This window comes from Myripristis murdjan, chromosome 18, assembly GCF_902150065.1.
Source record: "Myripristis murdjan chromosome 18, fMyrMur1.1, whole genome shotgun sequence".
Taxonomy (NCBI): Eukaryota; Metazoa; Chordata; class Actinopteri; order Holocentriformes; family Holocentridae; genus Myripristis; species Myripristis murdjan.
The window spans coordinates 2,313,154-2,325,246 of record NC_043997.1 but is presented as its reverse complement, the minus strand read 5'-3'; the positions used below and the strand labels follow the sequence as shown (position 1 = coordinate 2,325,246).

Here is a 12,093-nt window from a genome sequence, read left to right as displayed (position 1 = left end):
ATTCACAATATAATAAAATGTATTTTGTTGGCAAAGTGCAATATTGTGTGATATTGCCTGCCTGCAGTTCAGCAATGAAATGTTAAATGAGGTGCAACAGATGTATAAAATCAAATGTCACTTCCCCAGTGGAGGAGCAGCATCCTCTGTCCTGCTTTATTGTGTTCACTTGTTGAAATCTCTTGACACCAGGGGCTCTAGTTTCCCGGTGCAGCGCAGGGTGGCACAGTGAGGCGAACCCTGCAGTGCTAGTTTGGACCAGTGCAACCCGAGGTGCACACAGTTTGGTAGTCTGGCAGACGGAGGTGCACTAAGATGGGAGTGGCGTTGCAGCAGGGGGAGGTGTTGACAGATTCAGCTTGGCGCAGTGACAGCTTCATGCCAAAAGGTTTCGCCGAGGTGCGCTCAAAGCTCGCCATCTTAAACCACGTCTACTGTCAGCGCAAGGCGGAGCGGAGCCAGTGTAGTGGAAGTTTGGCTGACTGGCGCGCAGTGCACACACGTCACCAAAACCTCACAATCAGCACAAATGTTGCCAATCTCCTTTGATCTGACATCAGATGTGATGGGACAATCGATATGGAGATAAATTTCTGTGCTGATTGAGATAGTAGCGTTGAATCGCCTGTCAGCCAAACCTCCACTACACCGGCTCCGCTCCGCCTGCGGCAGCAGACCTCCATGTCAGTTGTGTAAACGTTCATTACGCCTTCGCGCAGCGCATTTAACGGGACAGGGGCTCATTTGATTGGTTTAAAGTGAATCGGCTGTGTCAAACCCACTTCACGCCTTCTCTCCTCCCTTCTGCAGGTAGGAGGGACGGCGGAGTAGTTGCACCACTGCGCGCAGTGTACCAAACTTGCAAAATCCACCTGGCCACACCCAGTTGGCGAAGCGCAGCTGTGCTGCGGCCCCGCCTCGCCCGGTCTGCAAAACTAGACTCCAAGGTTGTATTTACAGTGGTGAGTTTATCAAATATTTGCCTGTGTTTGTCAGGGGGCTGCTGGTCATTTCCCGCACACTGACACATGCACTTACACAGGAACTGTGTGGTTAGTGTGTAAATGATGATGGGGCAATTTTTTCTTTCTTATGTCTTATGTGTTCTTATATGTGTTTCTTACGTTATTTTCAGTGAAAATATGGACGCAGACAGTTGACGTTTGTTTTGGAAGTGCTCCCGAGACATCGCCAAACAAGCTAGACAGGCTAGTTAGCAGGAAGGTGGTAGAACTAATGCAGAGCTTGTAGAATCAATGGTTGTGATTATCTGATCTCAAAGGAGCAATTTCTGTTCATTTTGAGGCAATTTTTTACTTTTGTTGGGTGAAGTATTTTAAGCGTACTTTGAGCAATATCAAAAACAAGCACCAGAGGTAATTCAGTCGATGGGGTTCAGTCAAGTCACTGATAGAACCATCGAAGATCCAGACCAGGTTTGGGACCCGGCAGCATGATCTGCAGAACCGAGGAGATGATTGTGGTCTTCAGGAAACTTAGACATAGATCAGTGTACATCAACAAAACCTCACCAGGTCCAGACAGACTCAGTAATGAAGACGGCACAAAAACGAGTCTTGGTCCTGAGGAGGCCTTGGAGGGTAAGTCTCTGTCCCAGGACGCTTGTGAACTTCTCTAGATGCACCGTCTAGATGCTTCGTCTCTGGCTGGATCACCACCTGGTATGGGAGCTGCTCCGCTCTGGACCCCCCGGCTCTCCAGAGCGGGGTGAGGACCGCTAAGCCCATCACTGGCAGCACTTTTATGGACAATATTTATTCAACAGGACTGAAGTCATGATTCGAGAGTCCAGCTTTTCTGTTTACGTGGATGTTAAGGAAAGTGACCTGCTGGAAATCTGCTGGAAATATATATTCTGAGTCATGATGGCCAGTGGTGGCACCCCCATCAGGTGGTCCATAAGACTGTAACTGAAACCTGGCTGGCTGGTTTGGACTTTTATTCTTGTACCAGGAAGCCTTCAAACTTCTACTGCAGCTTTTTGATTTGCTTGATGTTTCGGAGGATTCTGCCATCGTTCGACTTCTCAAACAACTCATTTGAATGACACGTGGTTTCCAGCCTTTCCACCACAGAGCCATTCAGCAATCCTTTACAGATTTAATCTTTACAACAGAAAATTTATCAGCCACAGTCCAGCCGTGTTTCTGTCCCTCCTGGAAATTCGTCACATCGCCTGATGCCCCCCCCCCACGTGCGGCAAACATGAGCAGAAAGAACAGATTTATTCTAGAGATCAGATTAGATCAGACATCAGATTAAGAGTTTGCATGTTTGTCAGGCGCTAAAATTTTCCTATTGAACAGATTATCTATGGTTTACATCAGTCTCTTCTTGGGGTGGTTATGTGAGGCATTTTCATCCTGATTAACCTATTATTCTGATCATAAGTGTTAAGCTTCGGCCTATTCTCTCTGCTGCTGTCTGATTGGCGTTAAAGGAGCGTCCGGGCTCAGACCACCAGGCTCTGCAAATCGCTCAGTAACTCCTAACCCACCATCAGACTGCAATCAGTTCCACTACCTGCACTGTAATCCACTAACTCTGAGCTCTGGTCCGCACCTGCAGCTTCTACTGCAGAAATGCCACAGTCAGTTGATTATTCATTCAATTTTTGTTGTAAATTTGCCTCAATTGGAAATATTTTTTTCTTGGTCTGTAAATTCTGCACTTCTGACTATTTGTCTACCTCTAAATAGCAACCTCCTTTGCACTACTTCCACTGGCTCTACTGATATATATTGTGTATTTTTCTCACTGCTGTCTGTCTGACAGTCTGTTTTTATTATGTGCTATGTTTTCCTGACCGAGCCATGTCATAAGATCTACATCATTTGGAAGACCTGCATGTTGTTCTCTACACGACTATACTCCCTTGACTCTTGATTTTGAAGCACATTTTAGCGCGACACGTTCTCTGATGAGCATATTGTCAGGCAACATTGACTGTAACCCAGTTTGAAAAAGCTCTCTGATGCTCACAGTGGCAGCTTTAACATAATCAAGAGCAACTGATGCTTAAATTGTTATCGTATTGAATGTAATATGATGTACATCTACAAGGTCACTAGGGCACAATTAAAGTTATGAGGAGAATTATTCAGCCTATACACAAACATGGAGGAATGATGGCTGAATAACTCACTGACTTGAATGTTGGTCATGACCTGAGGACACAATGAAATAAGACGACTTGTCATTCAGAATGACTGGTAAGATTATTCTGTATTTCTTTATTGCACCATAGGATAACCATCTCTTACAGCAAAGCCTGTAATATTGGAGAACCACCTCCTGCCGTGTGACACAGCACTGTCTCATCTCTAACTCAACAAACTGAGAAACTACATGCAATGCAAATGCTATAGTAAACAAAGTCAGAATAATAACAAACATATAGATGCATTTAGAAAGAGCTAAACGGTGAGGCACTGACAGCAAATCAACGCAAAAACTACGACACAGACCAGAGCCTTACATGAATGAAGTTTCTATTTTGAAGGGATTCACATCAAACATTTGGAAGACTTCCTAAAGACATCAGTAACATCTCTAAATAAATGATTAACATCATTTTTTTGCTTCATATTTAATGACTTTTCCTAATGTAATGAGTACTGCTCGGTAAACATGAAATTCACATGATGATATGTTTTCAATGTCCTGTACACACTGTGTAGCGCATTGGTTATAAATAACAAAAATCTGTACTTAGAAATAATATAAAGCCATTAAAACACCACAAATTAATATTTCTTTCCAATTTTAGGCCAATCAGTGAGATTTTATGGTGATTAGCATATTTTTCCATAGTGGCGTAAAAGGAATACTGGATGTATAAGTGGGGGTGGAGGGGGGGGAGTTATGTTTTATTTAAAGGGCTATTTAGAATAGAAGGATAGAATTCCTTTATTGTCATTGCATACAAGATACAACGAAATTGTAAGCAATCTCTTAAGGTGCGTCAATATAGAAAAATAGAAAATACACAGCAGCAGCAACAAAACAACAACATATGGTATAAATATAAGTAGTCCCTGAGATATGAATATTGCACTGAATACATCAATATTGCACTGGTATGAAATATTGCAGTGGATAAAAAGTAAAAATTTCTGTGGGAGTAAAGGGGGAGTGCGTTGGGGAAGATGGGTGGATGATTGTGGGGGTGGGGGGTTAGGGTTGGGGCGTTAGTGCAAGTTTGAGTTCAGAGTGGTTACAGCTTTAGGGGAAAAAAACTGTTCTTGAGTCTGTTTGTTTGGGCTTTACAGTTTTTTCCAATGGTTTTACCACCTCTGTCAACTCAGAAACCCTGGTATCAAAACAGTAAATCCATCGGCCTAATGAGAGGCGCTCTGCCCAAAATAACACATTTTGTTTGCAAAAGGCTCTTACCATGACAAAACATTTCAAACATGCAGCAAAAGCACATTTTGTCACCGCCCAATACAACTAATCCACTCACTCACTTCATCCTCAACACCAAAATGCAACACACCCTTTTCAGTCTGAGCAGGTTCCACTTTACTTTTTTCCTGTGTGTACTGCAGTCATATTTTTTTTTGACAATTTCCATAGTTACATTTTGTAAAGCAAGTAGCAAAAGCCAATATTTCCCTCAAACAACTCAACTTGTGCCCAAATGAGTAGATTCCTTCAATCAGCTCTACTGTACTGTAACACAGCTGACAGCAGAATACAAAATACAGCTGTCAGTTTTAACAAGGCTCTCCTGTGAGCTACACATTCAAATGTGAACTTACAGTAAAGAACTGCATCCAAACTCAGAAAGACTTTGAAGTGACATTTACTGTATTGATGGGAAAACTGAAATACTGTAATTCACATACAGTATTACACAGAAAAACTCAAAGGAGTTGAGAAAAAAAAAAAAAAACTTTTCTGTAGGTGCATCCTGATTGATTGGTGAATGGAGATTGGTTGAAAGGGCAGTGATGCAGGTGCACTAGTGATTTCACAGTGATGCAGCTCATTTCTATCAGCTGTGAGCAGATGTTTTGCTTTTGACCTCCACAGTGAAGTCAATGGGGTCAGGGCCATGGAAATGACACATGTGAGAAGTGAAAAATGTGTGAATCCAATGAAAAGGCATGAACACATTTGCAAAAGAAAACTTCTGCTGTGGTTTGGAGGTGAAGATGACGACAAAGTGGATCCCAGTTTCATTATAAAGCGACTGAAAAAAAACTGTAATGCACCTGTAGCGCCTCCCAGAGGGCAGCAGGTCAGCAGGTGGAAACCGGGGCGTGAACTGTGAATTTAGGTCGTCAACAAAGGAACATAAAGTACCCGACACATAAACTGTGGTAACGATTTTAATCATAATAACTTTGTGGAGGTTTAAACTGCTGGGGTCAAACTGAGCCCAAACATAAAAGATTTTAGTCAATTTGAACAGAACGGGAGGCTTAAACTGGACAACTCAGTGTCGAGTGATACCAGTATCTCCAGTCCAGCCGTGGAGGCTGAGAGGCTGCAGGTTTTTATTCCACCAGGTGAGTCACTGATCACCTTCAAACAGAAAGAGAGGGAACTGACCTGGTGGAGGTTTTGGTTGGAATACCCCCTGCTCCACAGCCTCTGACGGCTGGTAACGTTTGCTCTTATGGCGCCACCGTGTGGTCAGTTGATGTGTTGCATATGCTCTGAGCCAGGGGTCTGCAACCTTTACCATCAAAAGAGCCATTTTGCCCCCAAAACATACCACAGCTTATAAAGTTTAATAAGTTTTAATCTTTTTCTATTTTTATCTGTTATAACACAGGAAAACCCCAAACAGAAGTGTCGTGTGCATGTGCAGGCCTACTTTGAAATGAATTAAACACTGAACTACGCAGGCCTGAGTCCTTACCCGTATTTGTGTAAAATTAATAAAACAAAAACTAGCCCACTTAATATAAATAAAACATATAGGCTAGCCGCAGCTTTATAAAAGTAAACATATAATTAGGAATGTTTGTGACTAAAAAGTCCATTTCAGTGTGCTCTCATCCTCTTCTCTCTCTCTCTCTCTCTCTTTTTTTTTTTTCTTGTCTCGGCCACGTAGGCTACAGCAGGGCCAAAACCACCATTTCAACAACCGAAGAACATACAAGAAAATAATTAATTAAAAAAAAAAAAAAAAAAAAAAAAAAAAAAAAACTATGCCAGCTCCGGGTCTAAAATAAATGTTCTCCTGAAAAATAATAGCATATTAAATTTTAGTGTTCTCAGCTGTTTAAGGTGACGTCTGTTTCTGAAGATCGCTGTAGATCTCCTCCATATCGGGGCTGTAAGACGTGACTTGGACCTCCACACGGGACTGGAGGCTCGATATTTGGACTTTATGAAGTTCATGCTGGAGAAAACCTGCTCGCATAAGTAAGTATGTTGAGCCAAAGATGGACAGGACTCCAAATTTACACCTTTTCCATGTTCATATACGTGTCGGGGATGGCTTTCCATGTGTCAAAAGCAAGTTTGTCGGGTTTGGGGAGGTTTTCAGTATCACTCCATATCACTTGTTCTGATACTCTTTACATTTTTTTGTTGTTTGCTAATTTCTCGCCACGTATCGAGCACACGGGTAAGACAGCGTCGTTGGCGGTGAGGGCAAACGCATCTGTCCGCGCAGAGTTAAACTCTCTATTTTCTGGGGGTTTTGTTGGATTTATTCATGGTTGGCTTCCCGCGGGGGTCGCACACTCGAGACGCCGCCTGCAGGTAAAGGCGAGGGCTACGGACGTGGGTGTGACGCTCACACAGGCACGGAGCGTCTCATGAAAAAACCCTGAAAAAGTCCCATCTCGACTTGTTTTGGAGCGAAAAAGGAAAATGAGGAACGCTTCACGAATTTGCGTGTCATCCTTGCGCAGGGGCCATGCTAATCTTCTCTGTATCGTTCCAATTTTAGTATATGTGCTACCGGAGTAACACGACTAAGAGGAGGAGCCAGGCGGTATATATAGGGTGACATATGTTTTACTTTCTCAGTCATGGTTTGCTCTCAGCTGAGCCACCTTTGGCATTTTCCACAGAAAATGTCTCCCTGCATCCCAAACAAGCCCGTTCTGATGAGACAAATGCAGCCGGACCGAGCCGCTTCAAGTCCAGTCTGCTCTGCTGGAGGCTGCAAAGCATGCTGGGACTTTTATGCAAAGCAGCTGTGACGTCGGCCCCTGAGGATTGGTCGGCTGCAGGAGACAAACCCCTCCTCCCACATTCCCTCAACTCGCTCCGCCGGCCACCGCTCCGCCACATGACACACACACACACACACACACACACACACACACACACACACACACACACACACACACACACACACACACACACACACACACACACAGAGGATTTTTAGTTTTTTTAGTTTTTTCACTTTCTCTGTGTTGTGCTAAACCCAAAACAAAATGTATACTGGCAGCAAGACGAAGCTTCGTAGGTGAAAAAGACCAAACCACAAACCAAGGAGCTTTATCTACAAGACTAATTCTCACTACAAACGATGCTTTCTGATTGTAAACCAAATGCTTTTGTCCACGCGGTGGGACTTGAGCTCATAGTATTTTTTATTGAGCTCACAATCCTGCTGCCGTTCTTTGGTAATCCTGAATATAATCCCACTAGCGGCAAAGTAAACGGAGCTAAAACACATCAGTCCCTGAGCCCGTTTGCAGGAGGAAGTCCGTCCTGCTTCCTGGTTTGTTTTTATTCAAAATTGTGCAGTAGGGTAAACCGACCACCAGGTGTCAGTGTGTGTCTGCACTACAGGCTGCAGGCTGAGGCAGAGCGGAAACTGAAAAGCTGCAGGTGCTTTGAGACTTGTGGTAGATTTCAAGTTTGCGGGATGTGAATACAGGGGCGGACTGGCGTACGGGGAAGCCGGGGATTTCCCCGGTGGGCCGGTGGGCCGGGCCACAGACAAAGAAGAAGCAAAAATAAAAGAAAAAGAAAGGGAAAAAAGTCTAGCGCAACGGCCAGCAGCGTTGTTGTCCACTAGCAATTGGTGGTGGGGGGCTGGGTCGGGCGGCTATTGTTGTGATAGGCCAGACCTGGGAATAGCACGGCCCGCGAGCCGTATGTGACCGGCCCCTGTAAGCCGGTTCATTATACAACACATAGATCCGACCGAGCAATCTGATTGGTCAATCAGACGTTTAGAATGTGCTCAAATGAAAAAACCTTATCACTGAAAATATTACTCCGCCTATATCTGTATCCGCTGAGTCTGTGTGGTTTCCATGGCAACACGAAACGTTTCACTGAAACCCGCATCAAAAGCCGCTGTCAGCTTTGCTAGCCTGCATAATGGACCGTTTTGTTGTCGCTTTTTATTTATTTGGCGACCTAAGTTTGGATAAACGGCTGAACGAGGAAGACAAGACAGAAGAGAAAAAGGAGATACGCGAGAGTGAAGAGCTGGATCTACAAGACTACCTGACAAACACCGGGCGAGCTAAACAAGGTCCTCCGTGAATTTTATGGAGCTTTAATTTCTATAATAAAGAGAATGAAATGCCTCAGCGGAGTCAGCACGCACAGCACCTGCTGTAGTAGTACTACTGTCTCTATATGTAAATCTCCCTCTCTCTCTCTCTCTCTCTCTCTCTAAGTTAAATCTCCATCACATTAAATCTCTGCGATGACTCTCGGGCTATTCTGCATCTTATTGGCTTACCTGATATTACTTTAACCAATCAAACTCCTCTGGCCTAAAACCTGACCAATCACAGCCAAGGAACGCACCGTTCATGTTCGCGTGCCGCGCGAGGAAGAGAGATTTAACGGTTAGTCTGTTTAAAAACTTCGGTCGGAGTGAATTAATTACAGATATGGATGCCAAACACTTTTTAAATTATTTTAGCGAGAACAATGCCGGCCGCTTGGCTGTGAGTGAGCCCTGAAGAGGCAGGAAGAAACACCTGAAGTCGGTTGGCTCTAACGCCAGATTACGGTGACGGTGTGGACTTGCTTTAGTTTCTGTCTGCTAGCTAGCTAGTAGCTCCAGACTCCACAAAGCTTCACTATGTCTAACGTTAGCTATAAAATGACTGCGTGGCTGAAACGACAATGAACTTGGAGGTGGGATTACAAAGCTTCTTCATACCCTGAGCTGACCTGCTAGCTTCCAGGCACAAGGTAGGCTACTACTATCTTCTCTCTCTCTCTCTCTCTCTCTCTCTCTCTCTCTCTCTCCTGCGGTTGATCAATTTGGTCGTTTCATTCAAACGGTTGTATACACAGGATAGAAATAACTGGTTGTGTGCAAGTTTAGAAATGGTTATTTTGTTGATTGTATTGTTCATTATTGTTCTTTATTTTTCAAATGCTGCAAATCCTGTGTTGTTGACAGGTAAAGGTGAATCTATTGATCTGTTGATTGACGTGACTGTGGAGTAAACCCTGTTGAGATGCAGCAGGTGAATGTGAACCGCTGTGTCATACATGATACAGGCCATGTCGGCGTCATCACTGTTTTTATTATTTGTAATAATGCGATTATACAACTATTACCAACCAAACTAAAATGTATAATCAAAATGTATTCATACTGTGGGCATTTCACTCTCAAAATCTAAAAGTTTTTTGCTAGTAGGGCCTAGGCCTATTCTCTCCGTTTCTGCGGAAACACATGAGATCTGACGGTAACTCGTCCTTGTCAGCAGCCAACTTGAGCTTATCATGTTTTCTAGACATCGTGATTCCCCAAAACTGAATAAGTACCTCACACAGCAACACAAACTGCTTTGCGAGCTGCATCATGTTGTAACTAGAATATCCGCTGGAAAAAATATTTTTTCATGGACTGATAGTTATACTTCTGCCGACTTCTCAGTCATTTTTAATCTAACAGGTGCCGTGACAGCTACTCACCAACACAGATCTTTATCTACAACCAACTTACATTAACAGTTATATTTAAATATGGGCTACTGCTTTCCAGTGTCGGCGCCACAACAAACATGTCTTTTCATAAACTCACCGGCAGATGTTTTATTTCAGCTGGGGGTGTGTCACTCCAATTTAACATCAGCTCCGATTAATGTGGCTAAGCAGCAAAAGTAACGCCAGTAAACAGTCACATTAAGGCTGAACAGAGTTATATCATTTCAACCCCACCTTTCGGGGGCTTTTATTAATCACCTTTCAGGCTGTTATCAATTTACCTCTGAAATAAAGACGACAGTTTTCACAGACATCTGTTTTCAATGTACAGATACAAACAAACTGACAAATTAATTAGATCAATGGCCTAGGAAACTCATAAAAACTAAAACAATTAATAACGATTAATAGGCTAATTAATAACTGATAACATTAACACATTAAAGAACAAAGTTATAGCCGCACATCTCCGTGGAAAATCTGACAGGTACTGTCCGTGGTGCTGAATCTGCTGAGGCATTTCATTCTCTTTATTATAGAAATTAAAGCTCCATAAAATTCACGGAGGATCTTGTTCAGCTCTTCTTTCCTTACATGTGAGAAATCAGCTGTTTGCTCGGTGTTTGTCAGGTAGTCTTGGAGACATTTGACGGCCCATGACGTTGACCGGGCCGTACCGGCTTCATTTCCTGACCTCTCCAGCTGATCCAGCTCTTCACTCGTCACTCTGGCGTATCTCTCCTTTTTCTCTTCTGTCTTGTCTTCCTCGTTCAGCCATTTATCCAAACTTAGGTCGCCAAAGAAATCAAAACTGACAACAAAACGGTCCATTATGCAGGCTAACAAAGTTGACAGCGGCTTTTGATGCGGGTTTTAGTGAAACGTTTCGTGTTGCCATGGAAACCACACAGACTCTGGCAATAATATTGCTGGGCGGAGTAATATTTTCAGTGATGAGGTTTTTTCATTTGAACACGGCTAACCGTGCTGTCATGCTCATTTGAGTACATTCTAAACGTCTGATTGACCAATCAGATTGCTCGGTCTGATCTACGTGTTGTATAATAGATATTTCATATGCATGCCCTATGCAATTTGAGTTCTGATGCGTTAATTGACCCTTGGCCATGCCAAGTACCCCACCTCACGTTACTGTCTGTCTGTCTATCTATCTATCTATCTATCTATATAGATAGACAGACAGATAGTTAGATAGATAGATAGATAGACAGACAGATTGATAGATTTATGTCAAAAACACAGAGGGAGGTGTAGTGAGAACTTAGAAAAACAATGAGAAATGAGATATCTCTCTATATCTGGCTGAAAAAAATGGCTGAAAAATTTTCGCCGGCACGGGCACTGCCCCCCCCCCTGGGATCTTTCATGCCCCCCCTGTCATTTCTTGCTGGATACGGGTCTGGTTCTACATGTCTAACAGCCTGGCAAATTGGTGCTATACAAATAAAATTTAATTGAATTGATTAAAATCACTACATGCTGTAAATTCACTATACTGCTGTAATTATTTTACTGTAGGCTACCCAAGTGTTCAGGTTATTGATTACTCCATGAATTATGGTCCAAAATAACGTCAAATGCAGTTTTTTTTTCATCGGGTCACATGAAACTTGTGTTGCTGGCTGGCTGGCTCCCCACACCGCGCATGAAGTGGGCCGGTCTGTCAATGACTCCCGGGCTACTTTTTCCCCCCAGTCCGCCCCTGTGTGAATATATGTGATATGTTTCACTTTAACTGATCTGACGTTTGCTCTCTTCATCATATTATTTATTTGACCTCACATCGAGGCAAAGACCCTCAGTTAGAGATATATACAATAAAGACTATATACAGTAAACAAATATAAACATCTAACAATATGCTATATGACATATACAGATGGTTGCTTATGATAAAAACAGTATGAATGTATTGAAGAAGAAAACCCCGTGAGATAATTTACTGAAAAGACATAAAAATAAACGGCAGGCCTCGCTTGTGGACTGTGGACTGAGGCATTTAGGGCATTTAGGGCCCTATCTTGTGCCAGCGGGTGGTTCTGACCACCCGATATCCGCTTTCCCTAAAGTTTGGGCTGTTACGAGAGCGCGTCCAGGCGGCTTCAATGCGCGCCCCGACGGAGCCTCACCACGCACACGGTCGGACTGATACCGGGACGCCGCCGG

General features: G+C 43.3%; 1 non-coding gene across 1 annotated transcript; it reads right to left on the bottom strand.

Moving 5' to 3' along the window:
• Positions 1-6,851: 6,851 nt before the first annotated feature.
• On the bottom strand, positions 6,852-6,957 carry LOC115377203 (U6 spliceosomal RNA). Its single transcript, XR_003929952.1, has one exon. It is a non-coding gene; the product is annotated as a U6 spliceosomal RNA (small nuclear RNA).
• Between the last annotated feature and the right edge of the window lie 5,136 nt (positions 6,958-12,093).